This window comes from Capricornis sumatraensis, chromosome 4 (genome assembly GCF_032405125.1).
Source record: "Capricornis sumatraensis isolate serow.1 chromosome 4, serow.2, whole genome shotgun sequence".
In the NCBI taxonomy this organism is placed as follows: domain Eukaryota; kingdom Metazoa; phylum Chordata; class Mammalia; order Artiodactyla; family Bovidae; genus Capricornis; species Capricornis sumatraensis.
In genome coordinates this window covers 39523997-39541419 of record NC_091072.1, presented here as the reverse complement: position 1 = coordinate 39541419, position 17423 = coordinate 39523997, and positions in this window count along the sequence as shown.

Here is a 17423-nt window from a genome sequence, read left to right as displayed (position 1 = left end):
AAAAAATAATAAGATAATAATAATTAGCTATCAATAATAGCTAACTTTTATTGAGAACTTCTCTGTGCTTCTATGAAGCATTTCACTTGAAACTCATAATTAATCTCTGAGGTAGATAATTATTGTTCATCCACATACAAATAAAAAAACAAAATTACTGACAACTTGTCAAAAGCTAGTAAGTGTGGCAAGGTTCTTTTAGGTAATAGTTTCTGTACCACAGTGGAAATGTCTCCTTATGCCCTAGACATAGTTTTTTAATTGCATTTTATTTTTAATTGGAGGATAATTACTTTATGATATTGTAGTGGTTTCTGCCATACATCACCATGAATCAGCCATAGAAATACCTAAGTCCCCACCCTCCTGACTCTCCCTCCCACCTCCCACCCCATCCCACCCTTCTAGGTTGTCACAGAGAATCAGGTACGAGTTCAGTGCATCATGCAGCAAGTTCCCACTGGCTCTCTGCCCTAAACATGATTAATGGCAGAGTTCCTAATCTTACAACGTTAATGTGAAGAAATGCTGTTCCTTTGCTTTATTTCATTATTATTATTATCTTTTAATATTAGGGTCTTACTACATTTGATTGTGATATACTTTCCTCTGAGCCCCATTTAAAAAGGAAAACTTTTTTTTCCTCAATTTATTTACCCACAGCAGATTTCAGAACCCTAATCCCTAAGAGTGAGATGGAGTCACTGTAGTAAGAGTATATTCTTCAGAATCTGGAGCAGTGAGGACCATACACTTCCCACCTATGCTGAGCAGATCTAAGGTAGCTGGGGCTGTGGACCCTGCCTGGTGTTTCTTTAGTGAACAGCAGGAACGCCAATTGTGCAGTAGTTTGAGCCTTCTTTGGCATTGCCTTTCTTTGGGATTGGAATGAAAACTGACCTTTTCCAGTCCTGTGGCCACTGCTGAGTTTTCCAAATTTGCTGTCATATTGAGCGCAGCATCATCTTCCAGGATTTGAAATAGCTCAACTGGAATTCCATCACCTCCACTAGCTTTGTTTGTAGTGAGGCCCACTTTCTAAGGCCCACTTGACTTCACATTCCAGGATGTCTGGCTCTAGGGGAGTGATCACACCATCGTGATTCTCTTGGTCATGAGGATCTTTTTTGTACAGTTCTGTGTATTCTTGCCATCTCTTCTTAATATCTTCTGCTTCTGTTAGGTCCAGACCATTTCTGTCCTTTATCGAGCCCATCTTTGCATGAAATGTTCCCTTGGTATCTCTCATTTTCTTGAAGAGATCTCTAGTCTTTCCCATTCTGTTGTTTTCCTCTATTTCTTTGCACTGATCGCTGAGGAAGACTTTTTTCTCTTCTTGCTATTCTTTGGAACTCTGCATTCAGATGCTTATATCTGTCCTTTTTTCCTTTGCTTATCACTACTCTTCTTTTCACAGCTATTTGTAAGGCCTCCTCAAACAACCATTTTGCTTTTTCACATTTCTTTTCCATAGGGATGGTCTTGATCCTGTCTCCTGTACAATGTCATGAACCTAAGTCCATAGTTCATCGGGCACTCTATCTATCAGATCTAGCCCCTTAAATTGCACTCATCTCACACGCTAGTAAAGTAATGCCCAAAATTCTCCAAGCCAGGCTTCAGCAATATGTGAACCGTGAACTTCCAGATGGTCAAGCTGGTTTTAAAGAAGGCAGAGGAATGAGAGATCAAATTGCCAACATCCGCTGGGTCATGGAAAAAGCAAGAGAGTTCCAGAGAAACATCTCTTTCTGCTTTATTGACTATGCCAAAATCTTTGACTGTGTGGATCACAATAAACTGTGGAAAATTCTGAAAGAGATGGGAATACCAGACCACCTGACCTGCCTCTTGAGAAACCTATATGCAGGTCAGGAAGCAACAGTTAGAACTGGACATGGAACAGCAGACTGGTTCCAAATAGGAAAAGGAGTACATCAAGGCTGAATATTGTCACCCTGCTTATTTAACTTCTATGCAAAGTACATCATGAGAAACGCTGGACTGGAAGAAACACAAGCTGGAATCAAGATTGCTGGGAGAAATATCAATAACCTCAGATATGCAGATGACACCACCCTTATGGCAGAAAGTAAAGAAGAACAAAAAGCCTCTTGATGAAAGTGAAAGTGGAGAGTGAAAAAATTGGCTTAAAGCTCAACATTCAGAAAACTAAGATTGTGGCATCTGGTCCCATCACTTCATGGGAAATAGATGGGGAAACAGTGGAAACAGTGTCAGACTTTAGTTTGGGGGACTCCAAAATCACTACAGATGGTGACTACAGCCATGAAATTAAAAGACGCTTACTCCTTGGAAGAAAAGTCATGACCAACCTAGACAGCATATTGAAAAGCAGAGACACTGCTTTGCCAACAAAGGTCCATCTAGTCAAGTCTATGGTTTTTCCTGTGGTCAAGTATGAATGTGAGAGTTGGACTGTGAAGAAAGCTGAGCGCTGAAGAATTGATGCTTTTGAACTGTGGTGTTGGAGAAGACTCTTGAGAGTCCCTTGGACTGCAAGGAGATCCAACCAGTCCATTCTGAAGGAGATCAGCCCTGGGATTTCTTTGGAAGGAATGCTGAAGCTGAAACTCCAGTACTTTGGCCACTCATGAAAAGAGTTGACTCATTGGAAAAGACTCTGATGCCGGGAGGGATTGGGGGCAGGAGGAGAAGGGGACGACAGAGGATGAGATGGCTGGATGGCATCACTGACTCGATGGTCGTGAGTCTGAATGAACTCTGGGAGTTGGTGATGGACAGGGAGGCCTGGTGTGCTGCAACTCATGGGGTCGCAAAGAGTCGGACACGACTGAGCGACTGAACTGAACTGAAGTGAACTGAGGAATGCCAAGGTGTCAGAATTACAAGCATTTGCTTTCACGCTATTTCAGCTAAATATCTTTACTCTGATACTCACATAGTAATCCTAATTTCACATGGAATTTAGCTTACCATGTAATATTTCAAACTGTCAGGAGATCCCAAAAAGCACAGCAATTTTCCAGCTATCTTATTTTATCTATTTGGGGAGCTCTGAAGAGACTAGGAAAGACTGAGCTTCTACACTTAGGAGGCAAAGAGTCGACAGTCGGACCCTGACATTTCAAGACATCTCTTGGGGGCAACCAGGACACCTCATTGTGTGTATGTCTCTTCCTCCCACCTGATTTCTGTCCTTTATAGGAAGGGATTTGTTGCCTTATCACATGATTTTTTTTAAAAAGATAAGATAAATCTCCTGTCATGTTCAGTTCTAGGATTCTATAGTATATTATGTAGATGAAGAAAAATTCCTAGACTATAAGCCATAACATAAATCACCTAATGAATGAATGTGTGCCCAGTCATATCCAACCTTGTGACCCCATGGACTATAGCCACCAGGCTCCTCTGTCCATGGGATTCTCCAGGCAAGTATACTGGAGTGGGCTGCCATGCCCTCCTCCAGGGGATTTTCTTGACCCAGTGACCCAGGGACCCAGGGACCCAGGGACCCAGGGATCAAACCCATGTCTCCTGTGTCTCCTACTTTAGCAAGCAGAGTCTTTATCATTAGCCCCATCTGGGAAGCCCAGTGAAAAAATACATAGCCTAAATGTTCATTTCACCCACCCGAGACGTCCTCTCAGAGTATATGATGTGAAAAGAACTCTACCATGTATTTCAGTGGTAACTGCTAACATATGAGTATGATTAGAGTATGGAAACAATTCTGTAAGGTATGCAGCAACAGTCAATATCCTGAGCACAAAGCTGGAAGAGTATTTGTTTCAAACCATTTTACTGTGTGCTAATGTTTTCATCAGTCAACTGGGTTTAAATCTAATTGTCATACATATTAAATGGCAAGTCTGACAGACAAGGTTGCTCTAATTCATCCTAATTAATACAGTCAGATTTTAAAGGCCAAATTAGCATTTTGAATACAGTTAATATTTTTGCTTATATGTGTCCAGGCAAGTAAAACAGATCTGAAATATTGACAATGTTGGGGGGTTTTATTTATTTTATATATACTACTTTTGGAATATGGGACCAAATGTTTTACTTTATATCTGTCATATTGGTTTATTTTTCTGTTCTTCCTATAATAGTAGAAATTACATAGTCATTCTATCATCAAGCCTCAGCTCATGCTTTTTCCTAAACTTGGATAATCTTTTTCATAGTCAAGACACTTTTATGAAGTTATAAATGATATAAACAAATTCAAAGACAAGCAACAGGGCCAGAAAAACTGCCAATACTAAAATATCTTACATGCCAGGCAAATTCTTAGCATTCTTAAAATCACAACATAGAAAATACTTCTAACAATCAATTTAAAAAATTAACATGGAAGGAAAAAATTGGCAAAACAAATGAACAGGCATTTCTCAGAAAGAGAATCATGCCCATTGAACATGACAGAAGGAATCACAGATTAATGTAACAATAAAATCAATTGTTACTGAGAAGTTTGGTGAATTCAACAAACATTAAAAGGCTTTACATTACTGACATCAAGACAATACCCCTCTCATACCAAATACAAAGATTGTTATTTGCTGCAGTAGGGATTATGTTTTTGGTAGCACTCATCAAAATTCACCCTAAGTAATGCCATGTGGAAAAATAAACATGTGCATGAATTACATTGAATGCTGTTCATCATAGTAGCACTAGGAAATCTAAGTTTTCTCAATAAAACAATGGCTAAAATGTGGTTCAGCAATATCACAGTGCATAGTCAGTGCATGTTCAGTCCTGTCTGACTCTTTGCAACCCCACGGACTGTAGCCCTGCCAGGCCCCTCTGTCCATGGGATTCTCCAGGCAAGAATTCTGGAGTGGGTTGCCATGCTCTCCTCCAGGAAGTCTTCCCAACCCAGGGATCGATCCCGTGGCTCCTGAATCTCCAGTACTGGCAGGCAGATTATTTACCACTGTGCTGCCTGGGAAGTCTAGCAATATCATGGTACTTTATGCAGCTGCTAAAAAGAATAAGGTAGGATGTGTATGTGGATAAAGAATGATGTACATCAAACATTACAAAATGAGTTAACAGGTCAAATAATAATAGGCATGATAATTTAAGGATCATTTTTTATGATCTCTGGTTATTTCCTACTAAAATATTTCCAATTGAACATATAAGTGAAATTACACCACGTATATTCAAGTTTGAGTGTTTTGTGTTAATCCGTTTTATACAAAGCTTCTTTTTGCTCCGCATATGCCTTGGCCCACTTGGATTTACTTTACTGCTAGGGGTTTCCTCATAGGGGCTTTGCCAATAGGGGCTTCCTCAGTGGTTCAAACGGTGAAGAATCTGGCTGCAATGCCAGAGACCCGGGTTCAATCCCTGGGTCGGGAAGATCCCCTGGAGAAGGAAATAGCTAACCAATCCAGTATTCTTGCCTGGAGAATCCCATGGACAGAGAAGCCTGGTGGGCTTCAGTCCATGGGGTCACAAAGAGTCAGACACAACTGACTAGCTAACACTGTCGATACTTTCACTTCCCTTTCACTATGCTATGATCCAAATTGGCTTAAAAAACAGTTACATATGTTGACAGAATATTAGAATTGGCAATAGAAATAGAAATTGATCTATATGAATCAAACCCTGAGTTATTTATAAATATACATGAAAAAATTGGAATGGTACATAACTGGCTAATTGTTTTTAATTGGGGGAAACTTTCTACTTTATAGAAATTATTTTTTCACAGTAGACTTCTAATTTTATTTTTTTTAAATATGAGAACAATGTCAGGGAACATGAACATTCTTGGAAATATCTACAGGAGTCTTTGAGAATCTCTGGTGGTCTCCTCATTCTCCTCTTTTTAACTTTACTTTTCATCAAGAACCAGCATTTGATAGAAATGTATGACTATCCTTATCCATCTTTAAAAATATATATTATTAACATTTAAATCATATATTGCCCTGTTTCCCACTATACATGTGCTCTATTTTCATCATATTCTGTTTAAAAGGATTTTAAATCCAATGTGTCAAATTAAAGAAAATGAAACTGACTACTGAATACATTTCTGAGCTAGGAATGTGAAGATACAAGCATAGAGATGGAAACAAAGTTGATCTTCATCTTAAGAATCCCATTGGCTCCCCTTTTCAGCAAAGTAACAATTAGGGATCAGTGTCACCTAGGAGAGCAGCTTTATTCCTCATTTCTCTCATTCTTATCAAATAGCTATTGTCCAATCAAAAAGCAACATTTATAGATTTGCATGCTAGTTCATTATACATTAGAGGGGGCACTGAAATAATCTGACTGGTGTAACAGTGCAAGAAAGGAAAAATAAAAAGTAGACCTACCCAAAACACTGAAAATTCATCTGATATGAAGTTTGGAAACTTCAGCTATTACTAGATCCAGGTCTACAGTCTTCTAGCTGTCAGCTTCAGAAGAATTTCAGCCGGGAGTACGCTGTCTTCCAAGGGAAGAAGAATAATTTAGGGGATGCACAGGCATTTAAAATGGGAAATGTACTTGTAAATACATTTTAATAAAGAGTCGAATGAAAACCCAAAAATGATGGCACTGCTTCAAACCAAAATCAGTGCACAATTCTGAGGACAACTCCCCAAGGTTTTCATTAAAAAGTGGTTTCTTTTGCTTAGTTCTTCTAATAATTCACCATTTTTGCTGAGTACCCCAAATTCTCATGCATGGATTTGCCGCATTATGAACTCAAACTGGCTTGTTATATCAGGGACTTCTTCCACACAAGTGAGAAGTGTATATATATATATATATATATATATATATATATACAAATAAATAAATAAATAAATAAATATATACACACATTTTTTTAAAGGGCAGGAAAACTTTTATAGGTCTAGAATATTTGTATGACAAGTCCTGTTAATTTACATGATCACTCATTTATCATAAGTCAGTGACACTGTCATTTATTCAGTAATCTACTCCATTTTCTCCCATCTTTTCACAATGCCTTTCATTTCATTAGGGCATTCTAATGACTCACCTACACTTTTTCAATCACTAGCACATTTCCTTTCCTGTGGTCTGATTAATCTTCTAACGGGGGATCTTAAATTCAATTCCACTATGAACACTCACCCGGGGCTCCTCTCACTCTGTACCATCCCCCGTGAAGCCCAGGACTGTGGTCCATGCTTCACATATTCACAAACTCCACACTTTCCCATCTTCAAATCTTGCTTATGCTGTTTCTGTCTCATTATACCCCTTTCTCCTGCCAACTTCCCATGCTCAAATTCCACCCATCTTCCAGTACCCTCTCAAAAGCATTTCAGAAGAACTCTGCAATTCCATGGAAAATCTTTTTTTCTCGTTGCCCTTATATCACCTCCCCTAAACTTTCTTGGCTTCCCAGGTGGCTCAGTGGTAAAAAATCCACCTGCCAATACAGGAGATTCAGGAGACATGGGTTCAATCCCTGGATCAGGAAGATCCTCTGTAGAAGGAAATGGCAACCCACTCCAGTATTCTTGCCTGGAGTATCCCATGGACAGAGAAGACTGGTGGGCTACAGTCCATGATGTTGCAAAGGGTCAGACACAACTTATCGACTAAACAACAACTAAACTTGCTAATTAAAATGGGATACACTCTTAGTTACCAGTACTTATCTACATTAAAAACAAAATCTTCCTTGGTACATAAGTCTCCCTCAGGGCAAGATCCATGCCTGATTGATTTCTGGATTCCAGGCAATGCTTAGAATGAAGGTTCAACAAATAATTCTCAATGCATTAAGATTTTGTACATAAAACCCTTTTTTAGTAATGCATCTAGAAAGTGCAATGCCTTAAGAATCCAGAACACCTGACCTATGCTGCCTCATTCTAATTTGCAGATTAGAAAACTGAAACAGAACTGTCGTCAGACTTTCCCAAGATTATATAGGAACTTTAAATTGGAGCTAATATTCAAATTCTGTTTCAAAAACATTCATTTGTACTGAATCTCTTAAGGCGAAAATTCCATAATGCATGAATCTATTAGTGGTCCTCACACACCTCGCTGATATCACAGGGGCCTCTGAGATTTCTGAGATGGGCCAAGAGCAATGCTATCCCCTCCTTCCCTAGAATACGAGAGATTTCATCTTACTATGCATCACTGATGAACATCCATAAGAATTCACCAACTTCTGTTTAAAAGAGAGAGAATTTAGGTTTCAAGCAATTACAGCAAACACAGCTACATCAATACAGACAATCTTTTAAAAAGATAAGTGCCCTCCCTAAAACATCCCCTGATATAAATTCTACCATTAATTCCTTAAAACCATAGTGCATCAGTCCTTAAGCTAACATCTTTCTCTCCTTTCTGCCTCTTTTTCCTTCCTGGTCCTCTTTGTTTCTCCTTTTCCCTTCGAGTTTCCCATTAAAATTCAAACATGCATGAGAAAAGTAATACCTCAGTAAGGATTCAGTTCAATAATTCTTACTGAGCAAACAAAGCCACAGTGGATTCTGAGAACACAGAGATAAACAGAACACCAGCTCTGTCCTCCGGGTAATACAAGGCGGATGAGATTGCCACTCACTCTGCCACAAGGGGATGTTCAGCCAGGCTCCTAACAGATAAACTGATAAACAGACCAGCCTTAAGAAAGATCCCTCAGAGGTCGGCAGTGTAAAAGAAAGGGCGTTGACATAGGTAAAAGCTGGGATAGTAAAAGTACGGATGTGAATTGCAAGCTCCCAGGGTAGCCTGTGATAAACAGTCCTTAAATAATTAATCTTCCATTTTATATCATACTGGTGCTGCCGGAGGGTGGACCACACACAGAGGAAGATGGGAGGCAGAGGTGAAGACATCAACAGAGAGAGGGTTGGCATGATGACAAGCCAAGCCAAGGAAGAAGAAAGGAGAGGATGCTATGGAGAAGAAGATGCAGGCAAGGCTGGCTCCACAGAAAGGACTTCATTTTACATCACAAAGAAAACCAAACCAAATGCAGAATGAAATTTATATAGCCATCGTCTCAAATTCCTTGGAAACTTCAGACTCTGTGATGTGGATCTTTGGTTTATTCACAATATTTTAAAAACCTCTTTTTCCTCTGTTAATATTTTTCTAGCTTTATTGAGATATAAATGGCAGTTAACACCATATAAGTTTAACATACACAATTCAATGACCTGTATCAACAGGTATATACAGGGAATGTTCAACACAGTAAAGCAATAAAAAAAACTCTGATGATAAGGAATCTGGAGTTCCACAGGAGACCAAACCTTTTACCAGAGTGATTTCCACTCCGTGTGGTTAGACAGATATATCATCATACATGATTAAATATTTAAAATGAAAATATCAATAGTCCCTAATTAACCCCTCTGGCTAGAACATGAGACATTCCACAAGAGAAAGTTCTTGGAGTTGGGGAAGAGGGAATACAATAAAAGGACTCGGATGCCATACAAACTTCAGATCGTCAATTTAGAGAGAGCAGCAAGAAAGACAAATCTCAAGGAGACAAGACCAAGTGGAAAGCGACGATGGAGGTGAGCAGGATCAACTCAGGGAAAGGGTGTCTTACACTTTAACAAAAAAATTTTCAGGCAGAAACAAAACGAAAGATGTTTTAGAGCACAGTGTACACGAAAGCATTTAGGAATCATGGAGGTTTCCTCATCAGCTGTATGACCTTGGACAAGTTTTTGAGACTCCAAACTTTGGTTCCAGACCTGCTCAGCTACCATGTCGCCTGCCCCCGGTCTGTGGGGGTCACCCAGACCCAGTGAGATGAGAGGGAAAAGTATTTAGGACGGTGAGGCCCTGAGGACAGGAGGTGGGGCTTAGGGAATGGCCTATCCTAACCGGTTAAGCCGTTTCCAACGACCTCCCACCAGGGACGCTGCAGAAACCTTTCACCGCTCCCCGTCCTGCATCAGGCAGGAAGAAATGAGCTACGAGTCAATGAAAGCCCAGATAAAAGCCCCTATGGAACCACAGTCAAAAATGATGAGCCACTCAAATATTGTTCTTCTCTCAGAAAGGGGGAAAGAGAACAGTCTAACTTTCATGTTCTTCTAACACGGAGGAGGCGTCAGAAAGCTGCAGGTTCGGGAAGTCCACGTTTGCCCCCGCAGTCTTGCCTACATGGACCATTGTTTTCCAAAACGAGTGTGCGGCCTGTTGAAAAGAGGAGATGGTTTGAACCAAGTTAGCAAGGATGACTCTGTGGGGAGCAGGGCATGCTTGCCTGAGGGACGAAACAGACAGAACAGGCTCCATCTTGAAAGCAGGACTCCATGTTGGGCTGGACCCTAGACTTTGGGCTCTATGCCCAGTATCTATGGAAACAACACACCAATGGAAAACCAGACCCCCAGATGGAAGAGCCCCAGGGCTCCTACCTAGACTCTCTCTCGCCTAAAAGAATATGCTAATTATCTCTGTAACAGAACAAAGTCGTAAATCCCATTATGCTTATCGGGGTATGACCACAGGCCTATTGATAAATGTCCACTGTTTAGCTATCTAGGCTTATGACGCATGAATCATGGGTTAACTTTGATCGTCTCTCTCTTTTACTTTGTCCAGGCTAGTTTCAAGGAATTTGGGGAGAGGGGTTTGAGCAAGTACACTTAGGGTATAAAAGGTTTACACAAAAACTGGTCGGGGTTCTTGGCTAAGAGGAGACTCTGCCTCGGGCCACCGTGTAATAAACTGCACTCCACCATCTGCACTGTCCTCCTGAGAGAGTTTGCTTCCCGAAACGCGTGGCTACAACAGCCTACTTGTTAATTAATTTCTGCGGTGGGGCATCCGTGTTCACAGGGCTGACAGCTCCCTTCCCACGGCCCTCGCTGGGAGTGCAGAGTGTGTGAAGGGCTGCGGGGACGGCCACCACACCAGCCAGGGAAGCCCAGGCAGGGGCCCTCACAGGGAGAAGCCGGGGAAGGATGGACTTGCTCTGGAGCCTTCAGTCTGGGCTTACGACTAAAGCCAAATACAACTCCCTCCTCCCAGTTTGCCTTAACATGTTTTCATTTTGAAATTCAGATTCGCTGCATCCTGAGACAAATGCGCTCTGCCTTCCCCAGGCTTCCCGGCCACCTGTGGGAGCTGTCTCCCCGGCAAGGCCGCCCGGCAATCCTTTTTCCTCACAGTTTGAGCCAGTGAAGATGGACTCCTCAGGAGTTAAAATGGAGCTTCCTGCGATGCATGAAAGGAGATGCTGGTCTGGGCATATCTTAGAACCGCTTCAATGTCAGTGCAAGGAGCTCGGCTGTTTCAGCACGACTGGCAAAGCATAGTTTGGAAATCATTTATGAAACAGAGGGAATAGAAATACGTGGACTTTAAGGATGGTGACTCTCTCTTTTTAGAGAATTTTACCATGTGATGTAAAGGGACCAGGATTTGTGCCATCTTTTATCTGCTTGCTGGGGAAAAAAAAAGTTCAGGGAGGGGGCTCCCCTGCTGGCTCAGATGGGAAAGAATCCGCCTGCAATTAGGAGACCTGGGTTTCATCCCTGTGTCCCAAAGATCCCCTGGAGGAGGAAGTGGAAACCACTCCAGTATTCTTGCCTGGAGAAAAATTCCATGGACAGAGGAACCTGGGGGGAGTTACAGCCCATGGGGTGGCAGAGAGTCAGACCCAACTCAGCGACTAACACTTTCACTAGGAAAAATCTGCTCCCCAACCCTGCCCAAACCAGCCTCCCAGAACCAGTGTAAATCCACCAGCACTTCTCCAAAAACAACACAAAACAAATGTGCATTCTAGAAGGAAGACCGGGGGGACCTCCTCTGGGGAAGCAAGGCGGCAGAGTACTTTAAAGGATGCTTTAAAGGAGCCTGAGCGGCGAGCAGGGAGCTCTGCCCCTTTCAGTGGCCCCCAGCTGGGGGCACTCAGTGCAGCCGGCAGCCTGGTCCTCCACGCACATGTCACGCACGTGGCTTCCTCACGGAATAGCCACAGCCATGTTCACAAAACCCTCCCGGAGCTTTCGGCGAGAGTGCTGGATGCATTAGTTCTGCAAACCCCTAAGACACCCTGTGGAGTAGCTACTGCTATCATCCTCATTTCACATGAGACAGTATGTGGGAAGTCCAAGGCCACAGATCTGAGGCGTGGGGCAGTGCAGCCTGGCTCCTAAGCAACGACGCACATTAATGCCACATCACTAACGTGGATAGTCATGAGCAAGAAAGGATGAACTATGGAAAAGAAATTCAGTCTGTGGGCTTGATATTTGATGGTGGTTAAAATGTGGAAAATTCTGAAAAAGATGGGAATACCAGACCACCTGACCTGTCTCTTGAGAAATCTGTATGCAGGTCAAGAAGCAACAGTTAGAACTGGACATGGAACAACAGACTGGTTCCAAATAGGAAAAGGAGTCCATCAAGGCTGCATATTGTCACCCTGCTTATTTAACTCATATGCAGTGAACATAATGAGAAACACTGGACTGGAAGAAGCACAAGCTGGAATCAAGACTGCCGGGAGAAATATCAATAACCTCAGATATGTAGATGACACCACCCTTATGGCAGAAAGTGAAGAGGAACTCAAAAGCCTCTTGATGAAAGAGGACAGTGAAAAAGTTGGCTTAAAGCTCAACATTCAGAAAACTAAGATTGTGGCATCCGGTCCCATCCCTTCATGGGAAATAGATGGGGAAACAGTGGAAACAGTGTCAGACTTTAGTTTTTTGGGGCTCCAAAATCACTGCAGATGGTGACTGCAGCTATGAAATTAAAAGACATTTACTCCTTGGAAGAAAAGTTATGACCAACCTAGATAGTATATTCGAAAGCAGAGGCGTTACTTTGCCGACTAAGGTCCGTCTAGTCAAGGCTATGGTTTTTCCTGTGGTCATGTATGGATGAGAGAGTTGGACTGTGAAGAAAGCTGAGCACCAAAGAATTGATGCTTTCGAACTATGGTGTTGGAGAAGACTCTTGAGAGTCCCTTGGACTGCAAGGAGATCCAACCAGTCCATTCTGAAGGAGATCAGCCCTGGGATTTCTTTGGAAGGAATGATGCTAAAGCTGAAACTCCAGTACTCTGGCCACCTCATGCAGAGAGATGACTCATTGGAAAAGACTCTGATGCTGGGAGGGATTGGGGGCAGGAGGAGAAGGGGACAACAGAGGATGAGATGGCTGGATGGCGTCACTGACTCGATGAACATGAATCTGAGTGAAATCCAGGAGTTGGTGATGGACAGGGAGGCCTGGCGTGCTGCGATTCATGGGGTCACAAAAAGTCGGACACAACTGAGCAACTGAACTGAACTGAACAAACCATAGCTTGATCTCTCTGGATCTCTTAATGCTCAGCACTTCGCACAGTGGATGGTCAATAATGGGTGCTGAATAAAAGTCAATCACATGAATCCATGCAGAGAGGAGTTTCTCAGTGACAGAGACACAGATATAGAGAACAGATTTGTGGACACACCCGGGAAAGAGGAGGGTGGAATGGATTGAGAGAGCAGCATGGAAACATACACATTACTGCATGCAAAGCAGCCAGCCAGGGGAGCTTGCCGTGTGACGCAGGGAGCCCAAACCCCAGCGCTGTGCGACAGCACGGGGTGGGGGTGGGGGTCAAGATGGGGGTCATGTGCACGCCCACGGCTGACTCATGGTTGTATGGCAGGAACCGACACGATATTGTAAAGCAATTATCCTCATATTAAAAATAAATTAATTTTTTAAAAAGGAACAGCCTCCATGATAAGACGGTTTTTGAAAAATCAAAACCAGCAGAAACCAAAATGGACGCAAGCGGACTTGACACAACTCAGGAAATTGCCCGAAAATCCCAGAGAAACCTTGCCAGTGTGGAGAGTGGGTTAAGCCCAAATAAATTAAGCACCCTGACTTGAACTTAGCATTAGGGCCCAGAAATGCAGATCTAATTAGTGGTTGACCTGAAATTTTTACACACACGCACACACCAACACACACGTACTCTACGCCCAATAAACATTGTGAAACGGTCAGCTTAGCTCTGCTGCTGCTGCTGCTAAGTCGCTTCAGTCGTGTCCTACTCTGTGCGACCCCAGAGACGGCAGCCCACCAGGCTCCCCTGTCCCTGGGATTCTCCAGGCAAGAACACTGGAGTGGGTTGCCATTTCCTTCTCCAACGCATGAAAGTGAAAAGTGAAAGTGAAGTCGCTCAGTCGTGTCCGACCCTTAGCGACCCCATGGACTGCAGCCTTCCAGGCTCCTCTGGGATTTTCCAGGCAAGAGTACTAGAGTGGGTTGCCACTGCCTTCTCCAAGTTTAGCTCTATCCACCATCTATTGGTCAATTTATCAATCACCTATCTATTATTTATCCACCAACTTATTTACATATCTATTAATAGCTGAGGATGTATAATCGTATGTAGATTTATTAACATGAATTAAGTTTTCAGTGTAGCACTGTACATTAATAGTACCAAAAACTAGATAATAAGGATATATTTAGGAAAAGCACTTAAAATTTCTGACTATTAGAATGTTGGCATCTTTGATTTTTCATTGGATGATTAGAAGGGCCTTTTGTTTGTTAAAAAGCACATGCTGATTATATGATACATGATCAAAGGTCACTGACAATTGATGTCTTTTTCAAATAAGTCATTTATTTTAAATTACTGCACAAAACAGTATTTTATTCTTAGGTACAACCTATTATGAGCTATAAGCCCAAATGACACACTTAAATGTGTCCAAAGGTTAATTACAAATGAATGCTTTCAAAAATATAAGAAATTAGTAACTGAAAGTCAAATATGTGTTACTATACAGACAGCTAAAAATGGAAAGAACACTGTTATTGAATTGTTGGCAAGTGAATACAAATTGGGAGACAATTGTTCACCTGCCTTCATTTTATCCCACGCACAATGAAGGCGACATCCTTGACCTCAACCTCCCCAAAATGGAAAGGAGACTAATTAGTATTTGTGAAGAGTTTATAATACCTTGGCTTAGAGAAAAAGAATGATAAATGGTGCCTGATACTGCAAGTGTTGTTTAATTTTAGTAATAAATAAGAAAAGAATTTTTACCAAAAGGATAACTTCTATCCATAAGGACTGAATAATTCAAGGATGATTCAGAAACAGCTCTACTGATTTTTTCCATCCTCTAGGAAAGCAGGTTTTCGTTTCTCTTCACTTTTACGCTGGAGAAATATATGCAACCTGGCTTCCTTTTTGCACAGAGGGAACAAATATTGAAGCATGATTTTAAAAAGAAAATCAGAAAAAGCTGTAATACAAGATTATGTTGAACGTCATTTGAGCACTGATATTATTCTCTAGGGAGTTGCTGTCTAGACTAACGCTGTGTGTTTCCTGAGGATTTGATGTAAAGTTAAGTTAGGGCAGAGGTTCTCAAACTTTCACAAGCATTTGGGTCACCTGCAGGGTCTGTTAAAACAGGTTTCCACAATCCTTAAGTCCAGGCAGGGGACAAAGAATTCATACTTCTAACAAGTGCCAGATGATGCTGATGCTGCTCTCTGGGAACCATAATTTGAGAAAGAACAAGTTAGGAAATTCTGTAGTTTCCAAACCAGAGTCCATGTGATTCACCCAGGGAGCTTTGGTAAGAATGCAGATTCCTGACCCAGGCTGAGGTCTGCAGAATCAATGTCTCCAGGACATACGATTTAATAATCTGCCCTGGTTATAAGCTCATCAGGCAGCCTTGATACACAGTTCCAGAAGCTAGTGAATCAACCATGTCATTCAGAACTCCCGAGTCAGGAAGCCAAGGGCTGAATCAGGTCTGACACTCTTTTCGCATGTTCAGAAGTTCTGCCTCGCTCATCTGTGACGATCCTCTGTCCCCACGCTGGTGACAGTGCCACGCCCCAGGCTTTAATGAAGACTGCAATCATCAGTTCCTAAGGAAAAGATCTTTTTATTAGGCCTCTCTCTGAAGCTTGCGTGTGTATGTGCTAAGTCACATCAGTCGTGTCCGACTCTGTGACCCTGTAGACTCTAGACTGCCAGGCTCCAGTCGATGGGACTCTCCGGGCAGAAAAATGGAGTGGGTGGCGACACCTTCCTCCAGGGGATCTTCCCGACCCAGGGATCAAACCTGGGTCTCTCATGTCTCCGCTCTGGCCAGTGGGTTCTTTATCACTAGCACCACCTGGAAAGCCCTCCCTGAAGCACCTAAAGCATGAAAGAAGCAGTATAGCATACGCAGCCTAAGAACACAGATTCTGGAGTCTGACTACCTGGGCTTGAAGGGAGTCATCATTCACCAACTGCAATAACCTTAGACAAAGTTTCAAACCTTCTCTGGCTCAGTTCTCCTTCTATAAAATGGGGTCATAGGCCCTCCCTATTCAGAACCAACTTAAATGGAACAGGCAAAGAACCTAGGCTAGAATAGTGCCTGATGTAATTTAATTTTTAATGAAACTTTTACATTTATGATTGGATGCTATTAGGTAGTTTTAGCTCAATACAAGTACAACTTTTGAAATCATTTTTTCTGCAAGAGAATATGTTCCTTCAGTGAGTTATTATTCCTGCCCTTCAGGTGGCATTCAAATACAGACAGGACAATCTCTAGAGCAGGGTATTTTAGATGTGGTCAATGGCTGGATGAGGGATAGCAAAGTATTTCAAATAACCCAGAGAGAGAGAGAGAGAGAGCGAGAGAGATCTAGGGAAGAGTCTGAGGATAATTTTTCAAACTCCTGGCTGAGTGGGTGCTTTGTCATTTTTGGCTTGTCCTACGTCCCCCTGCTGTTCAGACTATTTGATTGGACACAAGCTTCCCAAGTGGCTGCTGCTTCTGCTGCTGCTAAGTCGCTTCAGTCCTGCCCAACTCTGTGCGATCCCATAGACAGCAGCTCACCAGGCTCCCCCATCCCTGGGACTCTCCAGGCAAGAACACTGGAGTGGGCTGCCATTTCCCTCTCCAATGCATGAAAGTGAAAAGTGAAAGTGAGGTTGCTCAGTCGTGTCTGACTCCTAGCAACCCCATGGACTGCAGCCCACCAGGCTCCTCCATCCATGGGATTCTCCAGGCAAGAGTACTGGAGTGGGGTGCCATTGCCTTCTCCAAGTGGCAACTAGTGGTAAAGAACCCGCCTGCCAAGGCAAGAGACTCAGGAGATGTGGGTTTGATTCCTGGGTTGGAAAGATCCCCTGGAAGAGGATATGTCAATCCACTCCAGTATTCTTGCCTGGGAAATCCCATGGACAGAGGAGCCTGGTGGGCTACAGTCCATGGGGTCACAAGTGAAGCAACTTAGCAGTGCACACACGCACAAGATCCTGACAACCCCTCTGTAAACAAAATCAGAAGAGGGTTGGCCTGGCTAGGACCTGGAGCTGCAGCTACATACACTGTTGATCATAAGGCTTTAGAGAATAAATACTTTCCTAAAACTTAATTGTTCTTGATAAGTTTCATTTGCTTAAG